General features: G+C 40.7%; 1 protein-coding gene across 9 annotated transcripts in view; it reads left to right on the top strand.

Annotated features, from left to right (window-relative positions):
- Nucleotides 1–25158, top strand: part of PTPRF (protein tyrosine phosphatase receptor type F) — a 376474-nt gene that overhangs the window by 38463 nt on the left and 312853 nt on the right. The gene's annotated exons all lie outside the window — the stretch shown is intronic.

Here is a 25158-nt window from a genome sequence, read left to right as displayed (position 1 = left end):
GTCCTAACCGAACAGAAGTCTTAACAGAAGGGTAAACAAAGCAGACACTGTTTTTCTCTTCCTCACAAAAGGACAGGTCACCATCAGGTTTAGGATTAAATGCTTCAACCTATGTATAGCTTAAGCTGTGAAATGCATGTGTGTTTAAGAAAGAGCATTTGAGCATCATCAGTGTTGTCATATCATGCCACTATCACCAGATTGTATTTGGAAGAGGAATGCTACTCCTGATTTGCAGAGCATCATTTAATCATCTTTGTCGAGTAACAGATTTATTATTGATTTCAGTCTCCTTGTTAGTTTGGAGAACTGTATCTTTGTGCTTCACCTTTCTTCTTCCCCAGTGGATATAATGCCACTTTGCAGATTTTGTAAACCAGTCATGTTAACAGAGCATGGGGGCTGAAAATTCAGGTATTCAGTTTAAGCACTAAGAACTTAAGCACAAGTTTCATCTGTTTTATTAACTGACTGTAGTATGATTTTTTGAAAGAAACTGTGCCTAGAAGTGCATTTAGGTCAGGAAACATATCTGGAAAAAAGCTGGACTATTTTAATTCCAGAATGTGTCTTTTTTTCTTGTTTGCCTTTGAGTTTTTTACTGTTTTAAATACCTTTTCCATGTAATGTAAGGAATAGTGCTTTGTAACTCTTGATTTAGAGAGAAAGTAAGTTTGGAGGAAAAGCAATAGTTCTTCTACAAGTAAATACACTAAATCTTGTGCAGGTTGTCATCAGGGTTGAATCAGAGCTGTTCACAGTTCATTGAACAAGCTTGAACAAAGAGTAACTAACAGCATTACTAGATTCCTATCCTTCAACCATGGGCTTTAAGGTGGGATGGTGTTATATGCCTTATCTGATTTTTTCTGTCTGTTGTAAACCAATATATTTCATCTGCTGTGGGGTGTTAACTCTGATTTTGTTAAGACAAAATTTCCTAAAAGATATGTAGCTCAAGGTGAAGTTGTAGAGAGGAGGAAAATCCTGTTCAGTTAGTTAATCTACCACTGAGAGCATTAGAAAGGCAAAACTTGTTTTTTCTGTTTTCATCTGGACTAGCTTCAGCATCTAGTTGTGGTTTCTACTTGAAGTTTTGTCCTGTGTGTAGTTGACTTGAACCTCTTGCTGCTTGGATATTGTAACCAAGTCACCTTTGCTGACTCTTTGATAGACATGAAACATTGCTCTTCCTGGTCTACAGCTGCATTTTAAGGTTTTTTAGTTAGCTTGTAATGTAGGTGACATAGTCTCTCATAGTATTTTGTAATGTTTACTTTCCAGTCATAATATCAGGTGATAATAAATCACCCAGATGTTCCAGTTGGGTCAGTGTTCTTAGTTGTTTGCTGAGCAGCTCAGGGGTAATGAGATTCATCAATGTTGAATTTGTTTTTGGTTTTAGTTTTCTTCATCTTTCAGTTCTTGCTGTTATCCCTATCTTGTCTTCTTCTCTTGACTGTCCACATCATCTGCCCTCTCACCTGTGTTCAGCTCAGGTCACGTTTTCCTGTAGCCCCTTCCTGTGAGTCCACCTGAATCTGAAGATCTAGGGGACAGAAGTAACAGGGAGAAGAGATATCTTCATTCCTGGTGTCCACTGAGGTTTCTGAGAGGTAGGAGAGGATCTACTAAATGGTGAAAGGATCTACTAAAACGCAGGGCAATTCAGTTTATCTAGATAAGATGTGCAGTTGGGTGGGTGTATCAGTGGGAGACATGGAGTAATGGCTTTTGGGATGTAATAACGAGCTCTGACATGGCATGCAAAGCAGAACTCAATCTAGTCACAGCACCGACCTAAGGAACTGCAGTTCTTAAGGATTCAACTAAGCTTTGCCATCTAGGCTGATTTAAAGTTGAAAAAGGCCACTCACATTATTTTATCTCTGTTTAAGTGGCATTTGACTTTAATTGTGTAATTTAGGTGGGTTGCATTGAGTCAATAATTTTTACATGTAGCAGACTGTTCTTATTCCAGAAGAAAAGGATATTTTGAGAGATTTAAATGATCCTTATTATGAAATTGCAAAATCACTACCATGGAGAATTTCACTTAGATTGTATATTCAGTTTCTAGAGACAGAATTTAATATTTTGAGGTGGATTTTTTTTCCTGGAAATACTTAACAATTATACAACTTGTTTCACAGCATCCCTTTAAACATTCACACCTCAAAGCTTTTTATTACAATGAGAAGACATTTCTTTGCTCAGAAGCACAGTAAAATTTTCCAGTGTTGCAAATCCTGCTGTCAGTGCTGCTGTTGTGGTTTAACTCCAGCTGGCAACTCAGGCCCACAGAACTGCTTGCTCACTCCCTGATGGAGGGATGGGAGGAGAACTGGAAGAGTTAAAGTGAGAAAATTCATGGGTTGAGAGAAAGAGAGTTGAATAGGTTATGCAGAAGGTGCACATGCAAACAGAGCAAAACAGGGGATTCCTTCACCCCTTCCTGTGGGCAGGCTGGTGTTCAGCAGGGCTCTGTCATGCATAACTGGCTTGTGAAGACAAACACTGTCAGTCCAAACACCCTGATTTCTGTCTTCCCTCAGCTTTATAGGCTTAGCATGGCATGGACTATCTCAGTGGTCAGTGGAGGTCAGCTGTCCTGGCTGTGTCTCCTCCCAACACTTGTGCACCCCCAGACCCCTGACTCGGTGGGGTGATGTGAGGAGCAGAAAAGGTTGTGACACTGGTCATTGCCCTGCCCAGCAGTAACTGAAACAGCCCCAAATTATCAGGGTGGCACAAATCCAAAACACTACCCCATTCTAGCTACTGTGAAGAAAATGAAGTCTATATAAGCTAAAACCAGTACATCTGTTTTATCAATAACTCAGTTTTCTTAGAAGAGCACCGAAGTGATGGGAGACTCAGCAGGCATTTGTGCTCAATTTTCCTCTTAAAACCACAGAAAAAACTGTGGTTTCTGTAATTAAGTGGCATCCATTTGTTAGGGAAAACACCAAGCTTTTAAAATGTCATGTTATTATCTTTTATAATCTTAGTTTAAATGAGAATTGCATATGAGAGTGCAAAGCCTGCATAGATTTGCTTTTGCAACTTCTAGAATATGCTTTCTCAAGAGACTACAGAAGATTACAAGTATGCTATGCTGTCTCAGTGTCTGCCTAAGGGAAGTTTTGCCCTCCAATAAATATAAGTCTAGAGATCATAAATCAGCATTTTATTGTCAGCCACCAGGTGACTCTAAAATGTCAAGAAAAGGTGCATGACAATTCCCAGATTTCTGTTGATGGCAGTAGCTGCCATCATGTTGTGTGAAACAGAATTTTGCAAGAGGCAAATGTCACCTTTCCTAAATCTTCCAAGTGTATGCCCTGTGCACACTTGTTTTTTAACTGAGACTCTATAAATCCTCCTAAAATTTGAACAAAATCTTTGTTGAAACTATTTTGAAGTGTTTGGAAGAGGAAGATAAGCTGGAGAAGTCTTGGTGTTAACTGGGGAAGATTCTCAACTTGGACTGATGTCTCATGCCAATGTTTCATTGAGGAGCATGAAGAAATTATCTGTTCTGCAGTGTAACCTTGACAGAAAGGGTTATTGAATCATTTCTCTTATTCATTTGTATCAGCATTTAGAAGTGCCATAAACAAGTCTGGGTAACACCTTGGTAGTGATTTCTTTACAGAAAGAATTGTTGTGAAAACAGTTTTAGAAACTGGAGCCTCAGCTGCTGTATTTATTGCTGAGGTGAGAAATTTTTTTGTCTTTATTTAAAACAAAGCAACTACCCCCTGCTTCCACATTCTTTCTCTTTTTCACTTCTGCCACTCACAGCATTATGTCACTAAATCATGAAGTGACACAGAGAAAAGTTAATTGTGCCTTGCTGACTATCTGATTAAATCAACTCTTCTGCGTTTAGACTCTAGTGGATTTATGAAATAAAGGGGAAAAAATGACATGACCACTGTGGGAAAAATGAGTATTAATGTCTTTTCAACAACAGTCTGATGAAATGTTATATGTTTAAGCTACCTAACTGTTTCAATTACTCATGAAACAGCATGGGTTGGATGTAATTCCGCTTGGTAGTGCTTGCTAAATGCTTCATAAGTGCTTTTAGGTGACCCAGTTTTGGCGTTGATACAAGGAACCTGTAATTCTTGAATGCAAAAAAACACTCTAAAAGGGCTCAGCAAAACTCTTGAAATAGGCTGCATACTCCAGGAAATTTGGTACTGGTGCTTTAAAATTCCAGATATTTGTTTATTTGTAAAACGGAAAAAACTTGTACAAGTATGTCGTTAATGAAGTAAATGAGTGGAGCAGATCAGTAGGTGAATATTTAAAAGGCTTTTTAGATGATTATGCTACAAGAAGAATGCAGGAGGAAGAAATAAGCCTCTGACAGCTAAATCGAGCGTTGGTAATACAGGTAAGCTTGTCATCGAGATCCCTACCCACATGTCAGGAAAGAGCCAGGACAAAATTTTTAAAAAATTTTTCAGTCTTTACTCTGAGCTTTTTTTCCCTAAATCATCAGATCTTGACAGTGCTTAAATTTAACAAAATCGAGCAAATTAAAGGCATAGAAGTAATACTGGGAAGCTTCAGACTGAAGAGAATATGCTTTGGAAAGCCTGTGCCTTGGACATGAAGGTTAGCTCAGATATACTGCTCTGCAGATTCAGTTGCTGGCTTTATTGCTCTTTCTGCATGTTAAACTTTATACACAGTTTCTGAGGATGGAATTTGCAAAAGTGCAAAAATTTCCTGGAGCCTTGCATAGAGTGTGCCAAATCCCAATTGCCATACATACTGCACATTTGGAGTACGTGAACAGTCTCTTCCACTGAACAGTCTCATCCACTGAATCTTGCCTTATGAATATTTAATAACACTGAAGTGGTTGACTTTTACAGATCCACACCTTTTCTAGGAGTATTTTGTTTTGTAATGCAACTCCCATCAGCTGAAGTGCATAAAAGTTCACTAGTGAAGATCATGAGTGCCAGCTAGCATACTGAGACTGTTTACTCCTTGCACAGAGATGCAGTAAAAAACCCATCACTTTCTCTGTCTGTATTTAGCCTACATCTCCCACCTCTGTGGAACAGGTTTTCCTTACATTATCTTGAGCCTCATACCTCATTTAGTCCAACACAGTGCACAATGAGGTCAGTCTTTTGATGTGTGAGGGTTTCATTTTATGGTCACACTTGAGCAGGCAACAAATCATGGGTGAACTGTGGTTCCTCCAGGTTCTCATTAACATCATCATTCCTCACAGTGTTGCACCTCGCAGCTGGACTGGAGAGTGCTGACATATTTTGTAACCTCCTGAGGCTTCTTGGTGTAAGCTCCCAGTTCAGCTGGTCCTTCTATGTGGTGAGACAGTGGAGGAGGTGAGGAGGAGAAATAGATAGGTACTGTGGGAGTGGCAATCATGCAACTTGCTGTGGTCCAGGGCTCTGACTTTCACACAGAACTCAGTGGTAGCCACGTTCTGGGAAATGTGTGTCAGCTTGTGTCCTGGCTGAAGCTAGTGAGGATCTGCCTAGGTGGAGGTCAAATAAAAGACTTAGTGGCTGGAAACACGAGTTTCTACCTCTCCTTCCCTTAGATAGATCCCTGGAGATTTCATGCCTGTTAAGGCCAGAACATAACGTTCAGCGTCTGTTTTATGCTTTATGGTGGGATTTCCGTCATGGTAGAGGCTGACTGGTCCTTCCTAGTTAAATAAAAAAGTTTTCCATACCTCTCCAGACGTCTCTGTAGTGCACAAGGTGAATCTTTTGAAACTTCGATTTCCACTACTATTCTGATACTTTGATGTCCATTGTGGAATTCATGTATGCCTGCGTTCTTGTGTGAAATTTGTGTCTGCTGGAGGACAGCCTTTACTTTGTGGATTGCAGGCTTTCTTTCTCTAATACTTTGAAGATTGTTTCCATGGAAGTAATTCCAGTATTTTATTTCTCAGTTTATGGATAGATCCATTTATTGCAACTGTTGGGATTCTCATTAGCAGAAATTAACACAAGCTGTGACATAAGCTTGGCTTGACTTTTCCACCACAGATCACGGTTACGTGAATGAAGTAACTCATTACTGAAATCATCTGTAGTTAAGAGAAGCTTTCTGTCAAACGGATTTGCAGAGAGTGGAGCACGATTAGAGCCTGGGGAGTGGTGTAAAGCATAGCACTTACTCCACTGGAGCAGGACGTATGGCGAGCTGTCAGCTGAGCCTGCATCTCCACCTTGACAGCCCTGAGTACCTCCTGTGAGCACTGTGAGGTAGATGCAGCTAAAAAGAGGTGGTGGTGTTACCTGAAAAGGGCTGTTGTAAGGGTGCCTTCTTTTAATGTGTTGGAGTTCTTGTACTTACTTTTTGAAAATGTGTTAAAAATCTGAAAGGGATTTAAAGAAGTGCAATATGGCATTGAGGTCTAATGAGCCTTTCTTGCCTGAGCCTCTGTACTCACTCTTGGTGCCTTATTTCCAAGAAAGTTCAGAGATGATGGAGTTAATCACCAGCATGCAAGTATCTGCAGGAGTGGGGAATTTCTGGTGGAGAGATGTTTAATTTAGCAGCAGAATGAATGATAAGGTCAGTTGGAGGGGAAAAAAAAGATAAAAGAAGGAAAAAAACCCCAAAAAACTGGAAAAAGTTACAGGCCATAAATACCCTTTCCCAAGGAAGAGACATTTGCAGTCAGGATGACTGAGTGAGGGTGACAGAACATAATCACTCTGTGTACTCCTGAAGATGGTGGCTTTGCCCAGCTGCTCCATTGGAAGTAGAAGCCTCATGCGGAGGACATGTGTACACTGGTAAAAAATACTCCTTACCCACAGGGAGTAGATTTGCTAGAAGCAACCATGTAGTTTGGTTTGCCATACGTAGCCTGTGAGCCTTGCTGCTCTTGACATGTTCCATATTTAGCCTGCTTTCTGCCCCTTCCCTTTTTATAAAATTTAAATAGTACCATGGTGGAGATCCTGTCTGTATGGTGAGTCTTGTTTACTCTAGTTCTTGACTCGTCAGTCTCTAGCTGTTTACATGGTTTTATTGGCAACTGTAGTTCTGCTGCTTGTTCAGCTCCTGGCACACTTAATTAACTGGTGGGCTTGGAAGGAAATGTGCTTCTGTGGTTTTTTTTAGGACCTGAGAGTAAATATGTGGAAACTGGTTTTCTTACGGTTTTTATATATGACAGAAGGATGGGGAGGTAGGTGTAATAATACTGTGTATTGATTTTTCATTTAATCAGTCTTGAAGGTAACTTTTCTGTAGCATTGTGTATTGTTTGTAGATGAGTCTACTCAAAAAATGATGGCTAATGTAGAAGGAGTTACTGTGAACACTTAAATCTAGTGACGTGGTGTATCCATGAGTTCAGCTATTTGGATTTTGTTGTAAACCTCTTAGATATGATACAGTGGAATCCTCTTAAACACAAATTCCATGTAGCAAGTGACAGAACATAATGAAAGCATAAACTCTTACACAAATAAAACTGTCAAATGCATAATGCTGCAGCTATAAACAGCTGTGGATTTCAGCATGTTCCATGGAATTCAGTGAGCTGGGTTAGGATGCACATTTTTGGTTCAGTTTTGATTTTTACATCAGAGCTTGAAAAACAGTATTGATACTTGCTAAAATAAACTGTCCTTGCTTGCAAAGGAAGCCTTTCTTGTCAATATCTTAAAATATCTGTACCACTGACAAATTAGTAATTATCTTTATGTAATGAATTGCAAAAACACTACATGGACATCGGGTGATATAAATAATAGGAGATACAAGATGTCTTTAATACAGTGCAAGAAGCTTTCTCAGCTGGTGTGGAACAGCACTACTAAAGAATATTTGAATTAAGACTGAAATAAGTATTTATGCTTTACATATTTTAAAAAGTGGAAGGAAATATGGTCAGTATTGTTGGAAGTCATTCAAAGTGGCTTTCCAGTGTGTCCTCCTGGGATTCTGCAGTGTTGCTGTTGGGCTCAGTGACGGGCTGGGCTGTGGAAGGAGCACGCCCATCACAGTCTACCCTGCACTCTACAGCAGGGTCAGGAGGAGCAAAGGAGGTCCTGAACGCCTCTGTGCCCCCTGCCCGCAGTCCTCAGAAAAACAGTGGTGTTCTACCAAAACCCTCCCACAGCTGCAGAGCTGGGCTCCTGAGGAAGAGCTTTTGGTGAGATCTCACTGCTGACTTTGCTAAGTCATGTTTTCCTGCTCTGCTGATATTTTCTTACTTTGTGCCTGGCACACAGTTTGGAAAGGATCATACTCATCATCATTAACCTTGCCCTGCACAAGAGTGAATGATGGAGGCTTTATAGCAAGAGGCAGACAACCTGTTCTCTGTTAAACAAACCAACCCCACACCATCCAGCCAGGTGGTGCTGGTGCCAGTTCCAGGATGCCCGTTCTGGAGTCACTGGAGGGAGTGTGCATGGCTGCTGCTGATTGTGCCAGTGGGCACCTTGCCACAGCAGTCCTCTCCACTTTGCAGGGTGCTGTTTGCCATGCTGTGAATGGATGTGTTGACACAACTCAAGTGTTCTTGTCTTCACTTCGCCTATCTCAGCTCAAACTCTTCTGTGATGCAGCTGTATAAATATCTGAGTCCTGCCTACATGGCCAGTAACTGCAGATACTCCTTGTGCCTGCAGGCAGATACAAAGCACATGCCTGCCAGTGCTGCTGCAGCGTGGTGAGCCCTTCTTGGCTCAACCTGTGCTGTAAAACAAAGCTTCTAAAATATGGGAGGTGTCAGAGACAACTGACATTTCCAGGTGGGATGCTCAGTATGTTATAGTTGGATATTTGTCCTTTGGATGCTGTAAATACAGATTTTCCTGCACTGCGGTGCTTCTGGTCCACAGGTATGTTGTATTGAACGGAAGACTGTAGCTTACTTCAGTGGACCTGAAACAGATTAAAATGTTTTTAAGCAACCTGCATTATTTTACCAAGGTGATTTTTTTTTTCCCTCCCCAGGAGAATTGCTCCTATGTAAAAGTAAAGTAATTTGGATGACTTTTGAAGGCATACAGCTCATGTTTTGCATAACGCTGAGTTTTCAGGTGACCTGCTTTGTGACCCAGTATCCCGTTGCTCTGGCAGATTTGTAAATGTTCGTAGTACAAATTTGCAATGCAGGGCACACTTCTCTGTGCTGCTGGAAGGATGTTTGCCGCCACCAGCGCAGGACAGGTGCCTGTCACCCTTGCTGCACTGTTACTGGCAGGCAGCGTGCGCAGAGCTTGGCGGTGGGAGGCTGAACTGCTCAGCTTCAGGCAAAGGAGCTGAGGCAAGGAGAGTGGGAGAGCAAAGGGGTTTTAAGGTGGTGGAGAAGCCTGCTTGGTTGGCTTAATTCTGCTTAGTCACTGATTCACTGCAAACCCATGATCTAAAGAGAAGCTTTTTACAAACCTCCCAGAACTGTCGAGGGGAAAATAATGGCTGGTGCTGCAGTGGTGGTCCTCTTGGAGAAAGAGCTTTTAGGAAACACAGCAATTCGCATTTTGTGTAATTTATGGAGAAGGCTTGTACTGCCCTGCTCAGCAGACAGGCGAGGATCTCTTCTGAAGTGGAATCATTCTTGAGCAGTGTCAGTTTACATTATGAAAATCAATCATTAGGTCTTCATTAAGCCCAACTTCATATGTTAAAGCTTATAAAAGTTACTATTAGCAGTCATGAAGAAAGATCTGTTTGTTTTTTGCAAAGTATATGAAGTATAACATTGATTTTGACTTGAAAGTGTCCAAACCCAGAATTTAAGGCAAATAAAATTGACATGAAGGGATGTGTTTCGCTTGCATTCATAAAGATGGTACTTCAGGGATTTACATGAAATAGAAAACCTTCTGCAGGTTGCATGGAATGTAATAAATTGTGCCTGAAAACACCCCCAGTTTGACTATAAAGGCCTTATCTCACCCATGTAAAATATTTATGTGTAAATGCATATTTTATATTTTTCCTTTACCATCCTTGGGTTGCTTTATACTTTCATAAATGGCATCTCTGTTGTTTACTTGTGGTGGAGGCAACAAAAAAATTCTCATGTTTTATCTGATGTTATTACTTTGAATTTTCTTTTGGTCTATTTTGAGCATTAGGAGGGGCAAAAGGCTGCTTAGAGTGATAGAGTGATAAAATGAGAGTTGGAATTTTTTTGTGAAGATCTTTGCTTAATTTCAACTTAGCCCTCAGACATGAGTCCAGAGTTTTTCATATTGTTTTACATGTCACTTTTCTTTTTCTGCTCCTTCTACCCTACAGTGAGTTGTATTTACTGGTGGTCTATACGGGTACTACCTACTGTATCTGATTATCTGATTTTTAAGGCATTTGTCACTGATTTTGTGGTTAAAGGCCTAAAATGTTCTTGAGTTCTAAAGTTGGGAAAAATATTGTCTGAGTATACTGAGGTGATGGTGTCTTAGCATTTGGTAGTGATGTGTTTGCTGCAGGAATAAACATGTCCTGTGTTAATGCCCAAATTTCTAAAAGCATTCAGTTTTGAGTGTTTTCAGTAAAATCTTCAAGAATGATTCAAGTTTGGGAAGCATCTTAGTGAGTGATTTAAAGCTCAAACTGTTCATTGAAGAGAAGGTGAAAAGGTGACATTGCTGTTGCTTAGAAATACTTAAGTAAGAGAAAGAGATCAATTTAGAAGAAAAGGAAAGAAGAAAGCTACAGGAAAAGCCAAATTGATAGTTGAAGCAAAACAATTTGCAGAGAACACAGAGAACGTGTTTACAGGAGGTAATTAGCAGTTGATGCAATTTTTTAAGGGACTTAGTAGATCAAAGATGTGGTGGCTTTATCAGCTTTTCACCTAAAAATTTGTAGTTACCAATTTTATCACAGTGTGCTTTGGCCTTCCTGAAGTTGAAAAGTTTATTAAAACATCCACCTCCCTTTCTCCAGTGTCCTTCTAGTGGTGGTGCTTCAGGCTTTCATTGTCCCAGTCATTGCGTTTATCTGTTGTTTTACGATGTTACAGCCAAGGGAACGTAAAGGCTGTTGGTGCTGGGGCTGGTCTTGTTCTTGCTGCCAGCTCCTGCTCCTCCTTGTGCAGTCCCAGTGTCAGCCTGTGCTTGGTGTGGTGGTGGGGAGTCACTCCCAGTGCTTCCTTAGCAGCAAAAATGACAGGAGCTTTTAGCTCTTTGCACAAGCTAAACACAGGTGCCCTGGGGGCTGGGGTAAAGGAGGGACCAAGTGCAGTGAGAAGTGAGAACCGGGACAGTGCCCTTTAGTGGCAGTGTTGCATGGGTTTATCTCAGTTGTTTGTGCACCTGCATTACCAGAGGCCTGGAGCAGCCTGCCAGAGCCAGAGGCACGGAGGTCACTGGTCGAAGGAGGGATCCTGATGGTTGTGCTCCCCAGTCGGTGCATTAATTCTGTGTTTTCAGCAGATGCTGTGAAATGGATAAATTTAAGACTGTTGTTATGCACTTTGCTTTCCAAATATCCCAGTGAAATATTTGCAGAGTTAGTCATCTAAGGAGAGGGTGGGCAACTCCTACTGCTTCACAAACATGTGATATGGGAGATGCAGGATTACAGCCTTGTGGTATTTCTTATTCTTAACTGGGTTTTTTTCAGGCTGAACATTGCTGAAGAGGAGGGGGTTAGAAGGCTTTTTTTTGCTTTCAGTCCTGGTCTGAGTTTTATCCGCTTTTTTTCAGAGATACTGTGGGTTTCATGACCTTAAATCCATAAATTTTGGGGATCCTGCTGGTCGCATACTGATAAATTGTCCTTTTGGGATGAAGAACTTACTTTTCAAGCTCTTGCAAGAAAACTTGCCAAGCTCAGAGAAATCTCCAGTGTGGCTATTCTAGATTAAATGTCAAGGAATTGTGATGGTCTAGTTAAGATGCTCTTTTCCTGGGTGCTGGAACTAACTGATCCTACAGAGTAAGGAAGTATAAGGAGATGGTGAAAGGAGGGGAGAGCTGTTGCTGTAGGTCTGGCTGTGCTCCCTGGGCTTGCTGAGCTAGTCAGACTTTGCACTTGGTGCTTTCACTTTTTGGGATGTGGGCCTTACAGATATATATTAAATAAAATACTAAATTCCATCCCATTAGTGTCTATGTTCTCCAGATAAGTAGTTCAGTAGAAGCTTGGGATTGGCTGTTGAGCCATGATAGCAATAGCCAATGTAGATGGGTAATTCTTAGCTGAAATGTGAGCACTGCAGGAGATTGTTAGATTCCCATCTCAGAATCTTAAAACTTCCAGTAATGGAGAATTATTTAATACTTAAAATTCTAAAACACAGGTTTCTGTTTTCTTTTTTTTTCTAGGAAGAGGAAAATCCTCAAACTTACTTAATTTAACACAGGAGGAAGAACTTGTTCCCAACCAGTCTCTGTGGTCTGTTGGGTCTGAATGAATCCAAATTTCATGACATAGAAACTACAAATTACAACAGATACTAGAAAGCAGTTCATTTTCATACGCTGTTGCTAATGTGGCTGTTTGAATTTACTCACTGTGTGAGACCAGAATACAGATTTATACTACAGGAGTCATGCCCTTTCTTTGAGATGGCTTATTGTATCTGTGTAATTGTTCTTTAGAAGAGGAAAATGAACTTCTGATTGTAGAAGTACCTTGAGTTTGGGAGTGTTTTCTTAAAAGCCTAGCTTTCATCCTTGCTATTTCTTGTAAAGCCCCACACATACTGCTGTGATATTTGTGGCATTATAGTAATGGCAGTGTTTTAAATTCATTTTAGCCATTTGTAAAGACGTTGTATGTGTACCTATAGAAACGGACTGTGTTGATTTTGATAAATCAGTCTCTGAATTGGTATGATTTCTATCATGAGCTGGAGGTTGATGGACGCAAGGTAAGAAGCGGGGGAGGTGACAGGAGGAAAAGTGGATGCGTGGTTTCATTGCTCCTCCAAGACAGATGGGTGCTGCTGGGGAGCCCAGTGCTCCCAGGTGCTCCAGGCTGCTGCTGTGATGATTCCTGTTCTGGAGCTCAGGGTGCACTGATGCTCTGGCCACAACCAGCCTTCCCATGAAACTCATGCTCGTGGAGTAGTTCCTGAAAGAGACAAAAACGTCTGGTCTGTGTATTTCTGCATTTCATTTGAAAATGCAAGTTGCCAGAATTTAGGATCACAGATTGGGTGCCTGTTGGCCCATGACTTCTGCAGATGAGGGTAATGGTGTAATGCATACCTTCATCCTCCTTCTGCCAAAAAGTCGCTTTCTTTTTGAGGCTGCAGTCCCTGACTCTGTGTGGGTGCAGGGGACTTTAACTGGCACAGGAGTAATTTTGTATTGTGGAGAGCTGGTAGAAGAGAAGAGGTTAATGAAGCTTCTCAGCTCTCTTCAAAACAAAAGCTCTCTTCTCAGCTCTGGGTTTAGTTTTTAATTAGTTTGGATTACAGTTTGATTTAGAGCGGGTGAAGGGATGATGAGTTCATGTGATCTAGAGGTTTGAACATTATGCTGCTATTTGCACTTTTTGGTTAATAATGTATCCTCTGCTAGAAGGATGACTGGTGGTTTAACAGGATTCCTTCCTGTAAAACATTTTTAAAGAGAAATTAGCCTGTCCTTGCAAACTTCATTCCAGATTAGAGTTGCCAGACAGCAGTGCAGAATAGTGTTTTATTGTGAAATCTACTTCTGTTTAGGAAAAAATAAAGTCCGTGAAATACCTAATTCAATGGTGGTGTATTTTTTTCCTTCTTCCTCTAAGCTATAGAGGCAGCATAATTTTATATATTTCATATTGAAAATTCATTCAAAGGCAGTCTGGATTCACTTATTTTTACTATCTCATCAGCAGAATATACTTTTTTACATGAATGTATTTTTTCGATATATAAAAAAGGCAGGTTAAAAAGAATGTTCTGAAGAATTGTTTTATTGGTTAGCACAATATATGTGCTTTTAATGCAATTTAGATAGTATCTAGTGAAAATTCAAAATTCTGAAGCTGGTGCTTGTTCTTGTAAATAATGCATGCTTTAAGTCAACACTTTGCATCATTATTTTGAGCAATGGTTTAGCCTTGATATATTTCAAAACACGTGTATTAGACAATGTGCTGTATATATATGGTTATTTATGGATGTAAACTTTCTGATTAGATATTAATGTTAAAATATCAGAGTATTTGCTGAAGATGTCTTCTTTGTTCTGCCCTTCAGTCAAGACACAGTATTAATACTGAATATAAGAAATTATATGCAGGTACTAGAATTTGTCAACTTCTAGTTAATCAAGTTAAATGCTCTGTTTCTAACTTCAAGCTTTTTTCCTTCAAATAGTATATTAAATGATGCATAAGATAAATTTAAGAGGATATGTTTTCTAGCAAGCAGTTTATTGTAGTTTGATTGTTCAGAAGCCCCCTCCCCCCCGCCTTTTTTTTTTTTTTTTTTTTTTTTTTTTTTTTTTTTTTTTTGTGTGTGTGTGTGTGTGTGTGTGTGTGTGTGTTTAGAGAAGGTGGTCCTGAAAATGTCTTAGTGGAACAAATTACTGGATTGAAGAAAATGCATTTGATACTCATTATTTTGGAAAGGGAGCTATTTGTGCAGTCAGAAGGACTCAGCTAGCAGTGGTGTCTGGAGAGCATATCCTTTGTCTAAATGAAAAACCAACCCTGAGAAAGGATTTATATTGGGATATTTTGAGAGAGAGCTAAGACACCGGTTTTCCTATCTTCACTGTTAAACCTTCAACTGAGTGTTTTTCTCTGTCCTTTCTTGATACACACAAATGATGAGCTGTGCCTTATATTGCAAAACTATTTCCCACAGTTTGAAGAAAGGGGTAAAAAAGCCCTGTTGCCAGCTTCTTTTGCTAGCCATTATCTGTCTCAGTTGCATGGAGCTTATGTGTAAATGGAAATTTAGTAGTTACTGTTTTTTTGAATTACACTTCGTTGTTAGTCATTGCTGAGGTTCATAGTGGTGACATTTTGATAAAGTCACAGTATGTGGATGTGTTCATCTGCTTCCGTATGAAGGAACTTCCTCTAAGCACATTTAAAGGACATTTCTTAATTCAGAATACCATTGTGTAAAAGATGGGGGTATGAAGCTGGTTTTGTTTTCTTAATGTAATTCCACTCACAGCCTTAATTTCATTTCTTTCTTTAGTGAAAACAACTGGGTTGCTGACTAATTATACCTGTAGTGCCCTGGTACTCTGTCTTCTGTACTGAAATTAAGATGAGAGTTTGTAGTGTTTATTGAGAGGATCTTCCCTGGTCCCAGTAGGATAGTATATTTCTGCTGCTGAAAATTGTCAAGAGCTGGGATCTAGCAGCTGCTAGCAAGAAACCCCTCTTTGGTTATTTTGGGTTTTGTCCATCAGCATGTTCCAGATAGCTGCTTGAGGACAGCAGATACTTGGGTTTCTAGCTAATGGTCACCTGCAAATACTGGAACTTGCTGATTTGGAGGTAAAAGTCTTTGCTAGCAGTGTATGAAATGTAATTGGAATCTCCCCTTGTAATATCATTTGTTGATTGCTTGCATATGTTGGCTAAGCCTGCAGCATACTTTTACTCCTCTGACTTTGATAACCCTTTGTCCATGGTGAAGCTGTGCAGCTACATCATCCCTCAAGGGATGGTGAGGTGTGACAGGGCAGGGGTTGATACGTAAGTTTGTTGGCCCAAACTTTCCTCTTCAGCAGTGGCACTGTGATGTACAGGGTAGAGCAAAACCATTATCTTTCTGAACCAGGGAGGACATGCCTTAGTGCTGCAGCACATCCTTTATAAAGTTTTTTTATCCACAGAGTTTCCAGGTGTTTCAGGAATCACTAATAATACTTTGTATGTCCAAACTATTCTCTGCAAGTGAAAGTAGGAAAATGCAGCTCAGGGCATCTGTCTTCCTGGGGTTGTCCAAGTAGTGCTTTGTTTTTGTAGGTAATGTATTAGGTGATATTTACAAATAATTGGATGTGAAAAAGAGACAAATTTAGCTGTGAACTTGTCAGGTGCTAAAATAAATGTTATCATCTGAAGGAAGTGTTTTGTTAATCTGGTATTCGGGGAATAATTATTCTTTCGTTCTGTACGTTTGCTAGGTATACTGTGAGCTGAGCGAAGTGGGGCCAGTCTGTTCACATCAAATATTTGTCTGCACTCTACCGTTTTTCCCCATGTATTTTGCATGTAGGTGTTGTCTGATAGTAAGGAAAACAGTGGGTAAATAGTTGAGTCAAAAAAAGCTTATTTATTAAACTTTAATATGTATTAAGAAGGAACCTCTGCCGTAGAGTAGAATAATGAAGTTTACATAGGCGCAGTTTCAATTACCAACTTGAATTAATGGTTATTAATGGTAGAAAGAGTTGCTTCTGCCAAAGTTCTAGTGCTGCTGCTGCTAAAGGATATCTATCAGATGTCCTGCTGTTTCCACAATGAAAAATAATACATTTCCCTTTTTTTTTCTTTACTGGAGCTTTGTGCGTTAGGAAGCTGGGGGAATTATCCCCAGCCAATAGTGTCTCAGCCTACTTCTGCTGGTCCCAGCAAATCCTGCTATCCTGTTGTCACCTGTGTAGTTATGAAGATGTATGAGACCCTGGCCTCCATGTAATACAGCTCAGGGCAGTGGTGGATTTTCACTTGAGTTGCTTTGCTCACCAACGCCAACATGTCAGATGCAGTTTACACTGTTTGAATGAACATCAGCCCTCTAGCAGGAACTTTTAGAAACATTGCTCAATAAAATTCAGTGCAGAGTTGAGATAGCAAAGATAATCCTCCGTTTGCTTGTAGAACAGGTGTATGTTATATAAAACAGGATGGCATGGGGAATGGTTTTTGAGACTTATGGTTGAGAGGGAAAGAAATTTGCATGGTAGAGTGTGTGCTGGGTTTCATTGTCTTGGGTTATATTTGAGCTGAAATTTGTGTGCTTTGTGGGGAGGGATCTGCTCTAGTCCCTTTTGTGCTGCCAGCTTGACAGCTCAAATACTGATTTCTCATCCTCACACACCTTTTGACTTCTCTTAGCTTTGAAGAAATTCAGTTTGCAGAAGTGTAATTTCTCTTCAGTTCTCTTCAAGCTGACCCAGCCACCTGGTTAATTCGCTGCTTGCTGTAACATTAAGCCTCATAAAACTCAGTATGTGGAGCTCTAAACCTGCATTTGCTATTAGCCCTAAAAGTCAAATCAATAATGGAAAGATCTGTAGTTCCTTATCCCAAAGGGTATGCTATGCTGGTACAACATGCCTAGGGCTGTCATGAGTACTGCAGCTGGGTAGCCCAGTTCTGTCCTGGTGGTCAGGTCAGCTCATGTGACACCTCAGGAGAAGGTGGCTCTGATGCAGCCGTTCCCTGTGGGCAAGAGGGCAGCAGGAGGAAAAGTGGTCTCTGAAGGGGCTCTCTGCCTTTTTCCATCGTGGGGAGATAACACAGTGTACAAATGCCAATGAGGCATCTATGTCCTGCAGGGTCAACTCTTTATCTCCATGAGTCTTGCTGGGTACTGATTCCCTGCCCAGTATCATGACCTCATCCTCTGTTTTCTCCATAATTACAGGGAATAATGTTGTGTTTTTCCTAAAGGCCAGTTTGCTGGAAATCTTGGCCAGCTCTCTTGGTGCTGTGTATTTGGCTTAGGTGGGAGCATCTGGGCAGGGTGAGGAGGATGATTGAGGCTGTTTGGGAGCAGCAGCTTGGAGCTCTGCAAGGCTCACTCAGGAAGTTCTTCAGGGGTTTAGATGCACAGAGGTACTAGGAAATGAAAAACTTTCCAGTTGCCAGGAAGGGAGAGCGGCCCCTGCACAGGGTTCTATTGGCTGCAGTGTTCACACACAACCAGACTCTTTCCTCCCTCCTCCCCCCATAAAGGCAGAGTTGCAGAGATGTGCTTTCTTGCATTGGTTCATATGTGCACAGCAGAACCTTCCTAACAAGAGTTGTACGTAGTGGGGTTGGAAGTTAATGGGTGGTATGGGTGTATTTACAGATAATCTTGGTTACACTGGCTGGTTTCTGAGCTCAGACCTCTTGCCATTAAAGAGAGTCTCTCTTTTCTATCTAGATTGGAAGCATGTACTGTGTGGCCAAATAGTAGGACAGCAGGTGACAATGCATCATCCAGCTCATAGACCATCAGTCAAAAAAGATAGTGCTTACATCATTAGATGTGAGATCATTGCAGAACAAAATTGATAGAGCAAGTTAATTATGCAGCTCTTATATTAGTCCAAATACCTCTGACTGTGATGATGAGTCTGCTAGCACACTTATAAAATTTTAAATGTATAATTTCTTCACTGGAGAAAAAGTCTTTTGAGTCTTTTTAAAATTCTGTTGCCTTGACCACTGAGTTCTGATAGCATGCTGCGCTGTCCATGAAGCTGCATTTTGGGAGGTTTGTGTTTCTGTCACTGTTCACAACAGTAATGAATAATTTGCTCTTACTGGGTGGTTGTGAGATTTCTGGGGGCTTTTGATTTAAGCTTAATGAAGAAAAGTGAAGAAATACTAAAGTATTTACTGGAGAAATGGTTCATATTTTTGATGGAAAGTTACTTCCATTTGAACTTTTTGCAAACTTTGATGGTAAGAAACACTGGAGTGTGTAGAAATGCATTTTGAGGTGACTGGGAGAATCTGAGCTTCAGCATGTGTAGGCTGGCTGGCAGATGTGGTGGAGGTAATGTAGAGAGGTGGAAGGCTCCAGCAGAAATCTGTGTCTTGGTATGCTTGAGTTTCCATGTATCTGTTTCACTTTTCCCTATGTAATTGAGCACTGTAGAGATATGGACACCCCTCAAATGCTCTGTGGTAGAAACTCTATTTAACAGTTTTCTGTTGTATGAAAAAGATGAGCGCAGTTTAGAATTTTTCACAGCAAAGTAGATCACGGGAACTGTTAAGTGCATGAAGGAATGGCACCTTCTGCAAGTGCCTGTAACATGTAACACAGTGTGCATGCAGGCAGAAGAGGAGAAGTCTCCAGTTTTACAACTTGCTTGTTTCTGCTGTGTTTTAAGAGGATATAGATGTGGTGTTGTGTGGAAAGCAATGTATGGTTTATTAATTTTGAAATTTAAGTCTATTCATGAGAGACAGGCATATTTAAACTATGTTTGCAGCACAGTCACTAATGCAAAGGCACATTTTCCTTAAGTGTGGAACATCATAGATTTATTTCACTGTTTACTTTGGTGTTGACAGATGCTGCAAAGGCTGTAGGTGAGGAGTTGAAGTAGTGCTCCTTTTTCTGAGTCTCTGGGGTGTCCGGGATCAGCCCTAATTTGATTAGAGTCACCGTTCTTTTTAAAGCAGTGACACCTGAAATCTGTAATTTACATACTCGCACAGCTTTCACACTGTTTAGAGACCCCAGGCAATGCTGTCCACCACTTCCCGGTGTTTTAAAGCCTCTGGCAATAGCCATTAGGTAAAATGCATCACTAAAAGCCGTAACTGTGGGGAATGGATTATACAAAACGCTTTGCTGTGCGGGTACTCTGGAGAACTGTTGATGGATACAGAAAACATGGACATTTAGCTCGTGTTAGAAGAGGTGTCTTAACACTGTGCCGATAGAATGAGCTATTTAAGGAGAAAAGTTGCTGCTGCTTGTTATTTCAGGTGAATACAAAAGGAAAGTGCCTTAGGGATAGCCATGACAGAGTGATGGCTTTGAGCGGAGTGACATTGACGGTGATGCTCTGTTTCGAGAGAGCATGTCCCTGGTGTCACACTGGGGGAGACAGCTGGGCTGTGCACGGGACTGTGGAGTCACCACACTTGTTAGTTCTGGCAACTGTTAGTTCTGGAAGAAAGAAAAGAAGAAAACCCGAATTGTGTGGAGGATCCTAGCTTTGCTTTGCTGCTTGGAAATACTTAAAGATAAGGATAGCAGCACTGCTGCTGTACCCCCTCCTGGCATGTGCTGAGGAGCCCTGGGCAAGCCAGGGAGATGCCTTGTTCCCTCCAGATGTGTGACCAGAAGAGTGAGGACGTTTTTCTCTTGAAAATCGCAGTTGTCCAGTCTTCAGCCAGCAAAGAGAGAAAAGCTTTTAAATCATTGTATCTGTAAGGAGGTGAAAACAAGGATGAAAACTTGTTTTTTTCCGTGATCTTGGATTGGGAAAAGAGAAGTCTCCTGCATCAGTTAGTAAACTGCCTGTTCAAAAGTGTATATAAAACACAGTTAAAAATGAAATCTAAAACTTGAGTTCAGCCCTGGTGTCTCTTGCAAAAGATTCGTGGCTTTTTATACAGTTTTTGGAATGGCTTCACTCACACTCAAAAATACTACCTTTTTGTAAATTGCATGGAGCATGCTGTGCAGAGGTTTGAGAGGATGTACCCTTCTTGGCCACCGCTGTCTCTTCAAGTAAAAGGAGAAAGAAACCAAAACAAACCAACCTCAAGTATGGGACACACCCCTAAGGACACGCTGGGAGCAGTGCAGGGTGGAGGAGCTCTCGTGTAGATGCTGGCTGGTGCACGCTGAGCCAGCGCAGCTCTGGATCCTGGGCAGTGTCCACCTCTGCCATGTGTGAGACAGGGATGTGTCAGAGTCTGCCCTTCACTCCAGAGTATGAAGTTGTAATGATGTATGCAGGGGAAGGGTGTTTGAAGTGAAAGTGACCTTGTGAACCTTAATTGCTGATTCATCTGCATTAGCTCTGATGCTCCCTGAGTCCTCTGTGGCTCCTGTGACTCTTGGCAGAGGCATCCATCTGATGGGAGGGTCTTAACCTTTGTTCCTATCATTTCAGTAGGAAATGTGTGTTATGTGTGATCATATACTCTTGTACGCCAAAATATTCCTGGTCACCTAGCAGTCCAAGTCTTTTTCCTTCCTTTTCCTCTTGGATTACCCTTGCTGCTCTGGGCATACTCATTTAGGAAAGTGCTGATAGTGAAGTTAATAAGAAAAATATTCTAATGTTTTAGACTAAGACAAGTAAATTGAAGCTTCATTCTTTGTAGCAAGCCCACAGCATACTTTTACATCTCTGATGTAAAATTTCTTAATTTCCATGTTATGCATGTATTTTTTCTCACCATGTCCGTTTTTGTGAAAAGAAGTACTATTTTATTGAAAGACCAAGTAAATTAAGTATGCTTGGTACAAAAATTGTCATCACAAAATGTATCATTATATGCACTAATGAGTACCCAGACCTCGGATGGTGAGGAAATAAATTGCTTTCTCTTTTTACTAATTTTTTAACGTTTATTGGAAAGTAAAACTGGGACCTGCTGTCCTTCTTACAACATGCTTTCCTTAAATAAAACTCAAGGCAAGATGTGACTTTGTTTCCTATTCTGGTGGAGGCTTGTGTAGCCTATTTTAGATGAGTTTGCCAGGATCTATTCCTGGCACGGATGTCCTCTGGACCCTTAGCAGAAGTCGAGACCTTGACAGATAGTGGAGCACTTGGAAGAGGTGGTGCTTGCAGGCAGCTGCTGTCCCTCTGCCAGCCTTCCCAGCTGATCAATTCATTACTCTGCTGAGTGCCTAAAGAGAATACCCTTGTGGCTGTTCAATGTGGCTCCAAAACTAAAACATATTTTGCTCATTTAATAATTGAAAATACATTATTATGTGAGGCTTCGTTGGTACTTCGTGGTGCTAGAAGAGATGTTGTTACTGGGCTTTAACCCCATATTTGACAGCCTGCTCTTCTGCAATCCGAAGATGTTGCTTAAATCCAAGCAATTTTAGTGACTCTGACCAACTTATTTCTTTTTTTTTTTTTTTTTTTTTTTTTCCCTTTGAGAACCAATTATGAGTCTTGGTCTAAATACGTTCTGTGCTCCCTCTGCTGGCTCAGTGGCATGGATTAGTGCTTTGCTCCCGTGGGGAACCGTGATGGATATGTGCCCACAAAGTATGAACGCTGGAGCAGGAGCTTCATTAAAATTAAAGCAGGAGAGACCTCACTGTGTCAGAAAGGAAAAGGTGGTTTGGGCCAGGAAACTAATTTTGTATTCAGTGGTCGCATAAGTTTTTACTAACAGAGATAGAGCTATAATTTGGAAATAGTATGTCAATAAAAAAGGTGGCATCTTTTAAAGGTAGTTAGCTTTTTCCAAAAATAAAATAGGAAGCAGGTGGTATTGACAGGAAAATAACATTTTAGTAGTAAGCTTTGGGAAGCTGAAGTTTGTACCAGGGTTGGAATCAGGCTCTTTACATACAATTAAAAGAGCAGAGGAAATTAAATGCATTTTAGGTGTAATTTGATGCCTACAGTTTCTTTTTCCTTAGAAACCAATGGATATGTGTTAAATTTATCTTGGCACATGAAAAAGATGTAATGACTTGTACTAACAAGATAAAAGAAGAAGGCAGCACTTAATTTCCTAGGTAATACACAAAATAAAAATGATTTGCATGCCTTCAAATGATTATGCACAACCTTGTTAAATGCTGTACGGTACAAAAGAAGAACAATGAGTTACCTAGATAAGACATATTTTTGTGATTGCAGAATGGCTGTGGACAGGCATGAGGTACAGGACTTGTTCTCCACTAGTGCTCGGGCTTTTGATAAGCACTGCTGGCAAGGCAATGCACTGAGAAACAAAACGACGTCAAGAATGTAAAACGGCGATGAAATGTCTGTATGATATTTCATGGTTACATGATGGTGCTTTGGTTACAGATGTGCTTGTTCGATGTATTTAAATTGAGGTGCTCTCCTCTAAGTTCAGTCACCCATTGTTGGTTAAGGTGGTGTCAGCAGCCCTGCTCCTGTTTTCTTTTACGGGCTCTCCTCTTAATATGTCATTTAACTGCCATTATTTTACAGGCAAATTGCACTCTCTGAGATTCCAGAGGGCATTTGGTGTCTTTGTAGGCTACTGTAATAAGTAATGGCCCTCATAGCAGTAGTTGCAGTGGTTCTTATATTGACTGGTGAGGCACTGTAATGAGGCGTGGAGAGGAGCTTTGTACCCGGCTTACTCCGTTTGAGTTGTCAGTCACTGCTGCATCATGGTTGAAACGGTTTATTGAGTATGACTGCCAAATTTTACGCAGGTGCCAGATAAATTTTGATGTATTGTACTTGTGGCAGTGACACTGGACAGTTCGCAATGTGTCTGCTGGAAGACTGTCAATGGAAGTGCATAAGCAGTTGGCTTCATAGCACTGGTGCCGAAAATAATTTCCTCGAGTATTTTCAAAACCCTTCCAACAAGAAATAGATTAAACAGAAAGAGGGTGGAGGTTCTTACTGTAAACTAGACTTCTCTCCAGCTTCGATTGCCTTTTAGATGGGCAAGGGCTGTTCAAAATGTTGCTTTGCTGCTGTTCGTGTGCCTGTGGTGTGGCAGGCCCAGTCTGCTCTGGGCAAGATGGACACTCGGATCTCCTGCTGCTTCTTTTGCTGGGGTCTTTGTCTCTTCCTCCTTCCCTGCCCTGCTTTTTGTCTACTGAAGTGAAGAAAAACCTCTGCGCCCAATGCCTTTAGCCTTCCTGGGGGAGAGGTCCTGCTTTGTCCCAAGACCCGTATCTTGTTTTTGGCAATGGATACTTCTCATCAAATTCAGTGACTAGTTCAGACCTCTGGATCGAACGTGTTTCACATGATTCTTCTCTTGCTGTTGCCTTTCTTACCTGACATCCATGCACAGTTGTGCTTATTACTTATTCAGCTTTTGGCATACTTCTAAAATAGAGATCTTTTTCTTTGTGTGAGTAATTTGGAAGGGAAACCTGGACCCTAATTTGACAGTGAGTATTAGCCATGTTCAAAAATTGTTCTTTAAATGCAGAATTGAAAAATAGCTTCTACTGACACAGTGTGATATTTAAAGCAATCTCTACTGACCATACAAATCACATTAGTGATTTTGCTAGGTTGCTATTTGCCTGCTTTGCCATAATTTTACAGCAAGGCATATTGATGAATCCTGCTTTTCAGTAGCAGCCTTCTAAGAATTAAGCTTCAAAAGTGATCCAGCATTGCGTTCTCATTTTATAATCATATTCCACTCCACAGTGGAATTTTTTTTTTTATCTCATACCTTCCTGCTGTCCCTGGTGAGGTCGCCTTATCATAAATTCATTAATTTCCTTGTGCTATTCCACTGAAATTACTGACTGGTTTGGTTTTTCCTGTCTGTTTTGGTATAGCTTGCAAAGATTTCTAATGAGTTGAGGAAGCATTTTAGAGAAACTGTGCTCATTTGATTTCTAGCCTGACTTTTTTTACAGGGCTTTGTAACCTGGGAGTAAATGATTGTATTAGGAAATACGTGGTGGGAGCAATCTGGGACAGGGTAACCTTATGGATTTCTTCTGCTTTTAGCTTTTGGAATTTTTTAATCTCCTAGCTCAGGCAAAAAAATTCAAATAAAGTCACCAAAGCCCATAAGTTTCTGGAAGCAGTAATTTTTCATTTTTTTATTAATATAGCTTTATGGTTTGCTCTTAGGCAAAAATAAGTGAAAGAATAGAGTGCTGATCATGTAATTCTCATGCAGCCTGTCTTTGGGACAATGCAGCTACAAATCTCACTATTATTTGTAGGCTTTTTGAAGCTGAATTGTATGGAGTGGGTAATATTCCTGTCTGTTTGTGAAGTATCTTCTTTTTACTGTCGGCTCCAATCTCAGCTGGAGGTTTTGGTGTTGTTCCTGTACTACTAATCTTGTAGCTGTGGGCCAATTTTTCAGCCTTCCTCTGTGAAAGTGTTTTGAGTGAAACCAAAGGCGGTACTTGGGGTTAATCAGTAGAAGATCCTTGCATAATTATTGTAGGGCATCCCACCTCTTCGGATGTAGCAGATGGAAACTGAATTTTTTTTCATACTTGTTGGGGGTATGTCTGGATATATCTAACAGTGATCATTTTCAGTTGAATTACTACAATTATTTTGGCACATCAAGAGCAGTTACTATATACAGTGAAAAGATTACAAAGCTTGTAGGAACTAAAAACTCAGCCTGTTATACCTTTATGAGGGCTGCCTTCATGTCAAGACAAGTTTTATGCAGGGATTATGCATGAAATGTTGTGAGCAACCATTCTGTAGCAGCTCAGTGGAGAATCCCTGGAAGAGAATCACATCTTGGTGCAGTGTTTTGTGGTGGAAGTAGAGTAAAGCCACTGTGACAGTGGCTGTCTTGTACTTGGTTTTAGAGCAATAAATCCCCCATCACTGTCGTAGGAAACTT

The sequence above is a fragment of the Sylvia atricapilla genome, chromosome 9, assembly GCF_009819655.1.
Source record: "Sylvia atricapilla isolate bSylAtr1 chromosome 9, bSylAtr1.pri, whole genome shotgun sequence".
Classification (NCBI taxonomy): Eukaryota; Metazoa; Chordata; class Aves; order Passeriformes; family Sylviidae; genus Sylvia; species Sylvia atricapilla.
This window is presented reverse-complemented; position numbering and strand designations above follow the sequence as displayed.